The following is a 3760-nucleotide window of genomic DNA, read 5'->3' on the forward strand; positions in this document are numbered from 1 at the left end:
ATTACATGGTTCATAACACAAAGTAGTATTGAGTCATGGGTAGTTTGGCTAATGCTTTTGCTCTCTTGGGCGTCGAACAAGACCAAGAGGCTTCCTCCATTGTAGCTGTCAAGACTGCTGAGGTTAAGAAGGTCGTCGAGGAACACAAGCAATTTGTTGCTCAACAGAAAATGATTGTTGTTCAAAAGAAGAAAGCCCAACAGAAGAAGAAGATTGCCGCTGAAAATAAGAAATTTGAGGCCAAGAATAAGAAGAAGAATACTTCTGGTTATGGGGGTAATGCTGTGAGGGCAGTGACGGACCCAGGAATTTTTGCGACTGGGTTCCTTATATAAATATTAACGAAGGAAATAACAATGAAAAAGTATGAAATTTATATAAATAAGAAATAGTTTTATATTTTATAGTTGTTCCCTATGCGTTTTAATCTTTTGAAAATGATTTATTACATCATCATTACTAACATTGGCAAGCGCTTCATTCTCAATAGCCGAAACAAGACAATCACTTAAAAATACATCACCAATTCGGTTGCGCAAATCCGACTTCACAAGTTTCATTGCAGAAAAGCACCTCTCAACGGTTGCAGTCGCAACGGGCAAAACGAAAACAAGTTTTAGCAAACGATAGAATAAAGGATAAGATAAATGCTTTCGTGTTTGGACCATCAATCTAGCAAGATCACTAATCCCATTCAAATGAGCAAATCTTTTATTGTCTTTCACATTATCAATATACATGATAAGTTCATGCTCCAATGCCATCATTTCCATAGAACTAAAGCCACTAGGATAAAAATCAACTAACCTCATCAACTGCAATGAGTCAAATGCAACAAATGAATCACGTGGATCCAAAGCAGCCATACAAATGAGCAACTCAGAGTTCACCTCATTAAAACGATCATCAAACTCTGCAAGTTGCATATCCACAATAACATTAAAACAGTCAAAACAATAATAATGTTCATATGTGATTCCTTTTTTTTGTCTTCTATTTTTTGGATTAATATATGACTCTGTCATATTCAACTTTTCAATGCCAAGCTTGTCACAAAAAGAAAATATCTTCTCTAAAAGAGGAACCCATCCATCAGTTCTAAACTTTAGCAACTGTCGTTTAGTTGATTTCACCAATGAAATAGCATTCAAGATATCCTGATCTTTCCTTTGTAGAGCTTTTGTTAAAGATTCAGTGAGCCAAAAGACATGCAACATCAAATGCAAATAAAAAGCAAAATCAAATGACATGAGATATATCTGAAGACCATTTGCTTGACATTTTTGCATATCTTTTTCACCTTCTTTCTCAACATAGCTAAGCATATCAAGAACATCCTGAAACAAATCAACCAAACGCATAAGTGATCTATAATGAGAACTCCAACGTGTATCCCCAGCTCTAATGAGAGATAACTCTTAATTTAGTCCACTTTCAGCTTCTTTTTCACCACACCCTATCTCTTTTAACAATTTTGCTCTTTGACTATCTCGAATCATATATGTTCGTTTACAAGAACCACCAACCACATTTATTAAAAGGGATACCATATCAAAGAAATCTCCAACCGAAAAGTGTTTTTTCGCAATAGCCACAATAACTAACTGAAGTTGATGAGCAAAATAATGTACATAATAAGCCGAGCTATTTTCTCTCATGATTAAGGTTTTTAACCCATTAAATTCACCACGCTTATTGCTTGCACCATCATAGCCCTTCCCTCTAACTCTTTGTAAACTCAAACCAAATTCAGTAAGTAAAGAATCAATACCTGATTTGAGAGTTAAAGCAGATGTCTCCTTTACATGAACAAGACCAACAAATCTCTCCTTAACCAATCCACATGCAGAATCAACATATCTTAAAACAATAGCCATTTGTTCCTTCTTAGAAACATCACTTGACTCATCAACTAACAAAGCAAATACGTCATCACCAATTTCTCAAAGAATAGATTTAAGAATTTCTTGTGCAACAGTGACAAATATCCTATTGAATCTTGGGAGACACCATTTGACTATTTCCTGGAGCATTTTTTAATGTGACCTTACGAACACTTTCATTCTGATTTTGAGTGTACTTCATCAATTCCAAAAAATGCCCTCTATGAAAAGATTTTTCTGACTCATCATGACCCCGAAAAGGTAATAAACCATTTAACGAATATCTTGACACATCAATTGAAGCATTTAGTCGAATTCGATACTCATTCTTTGTAACATCACTTTGCTTATGTAAAGCAACGAAAATAGATTGATCTTGACACATCAGAGCATCATAATTTTTAATTGTTTTACTATGAACACTACCAACTTCCCCAATATGAGCTTTAAGCATTTCTTGCATTTTATTCCAACCAACAAAATCTTTGAAAATAAATGCATCACCCCCAACTTGTGTTCTAACATGATCATTAAATAAGTAACAAGGTAAACAAAAGACTCTATCAACTTTAACACTATACTTCAACCAATCATAACTTTCAAACCATTGAGGATTAAAACGTCTCGGCTTACCTCCTGTCATCGTTGTTGGATATATAAACCCTTCGGGTCTACAAGGCCCTCTAAGTATATATGCCCTTTTAATTTCATCTCTTTGATTTGGATGATAGTCTAAAATTCTTTTTCTATCATATGGATCGGAAGGAAGTTCGTTCAAATAAATTAATTTAGGCATCGAAGGAGTAGAACAAGATTGAGACACATTGACATTTTCTCTCGAGGATGCATTGATAACGGGTTCAACATTACTATCACTATGAGATGGTTCCGATATTGAGGGTAATTTTCTTTTAAAGTATCTTTCCATCTGTAAAACAAATAAGTAAATTTGAATTAATCAATTAACTAATTACACATTCAAATTATTAAATAATTTTAATCTAATTAATAAATAATTAATTAAGCAACTAACTAGCAAACTAACAATGTATCACAATGACAATTAACAATTAGGATATCATATTTTTTATTTCAAAAAAAAAGGGAATTGAAAATAGATAAATACAAAATTTAGAAATTGCATAGTTGAAAGGTTATAGATCTAAAGTAAGAATGGAAAGAGACGTCTCTGAAAGAAGAAACACCAGACAATTTTACCACAAAGCACAAATCTAAGAATGGTCCAGCCAGAGGAATGGGTACCCAAGGTTTTCAAGAAAAGTTGAATAATGGCAGTTGGGCAGGATACTCAAAGCATAACAAAGATAATGCATTACCAGACGAGGATAACAATACTGTCAAGGTGCAAGCAGAGGCTGCTCCTGATTTAACCGAGACCAATTTCCCCGTCCGCGGTAGAGTTACAAAGCCAACAAAGCTCTCTGTGAAACATAGCAGAACGCATAATACCAATTAAAACATAACATTCCCTTTTGGATTGGGCTGAAGCATCTAGTCCCATGCTATGAGAAATAGTGTAAAATTTGCAATAATATATGATTTCTCTTGTTTTAATTGGAAGGAATTTATGTTTTCAAGTTGCATTACTTTTCTTATAAATTTCTCTTTGCCAACACCGAAAATCTTTTTGTATGAAGATATACAATCTTAATATAGCAGAACATGGCAAATACTGAAGCAAGAAGTTAAATTTGACTTACTTCTCAAACACACATCAACTCAGATTTTAATTTGCCCTCAAACCATAAATAGAATAAGGTCTGAAGACCATCCAATTGTGCAGATCAAAGAGAAAATTTTAAAAACAAGAAACTCCTTGTGTATTTTATAAATATTAACATTTCCTTAATTTGGCA

General features: G+C 33.7%; 1 pseudogene; it reads right to left on the reverse strand.

Annotated features, from left to right (window-relative positions):
* Positions 1–401: 401 nt before the first annotated feature.
* Positions 402–2811, reverse strand: LOC141688882 (uncharacterized; annotated as a pseudogene).
* Between the last annotated feature and the right edge of the window lie 949 nt (positions 2812–3760).

Source organism: Apium graveolens, chromosome 2, assembly GCF_009905375.1.
Source record: "Apium graveolens cultivar Ventura chromosome 2, ASM990537v1, whole genome shotgun sequence".
Classification (NCBI taxonomy): domain Eukaryota; kingdom Viridiplantae; phylum Streptophyta; class Magnoliopsida; order Apiales; family Apiaceae; genus Apium; species Apium graveolens.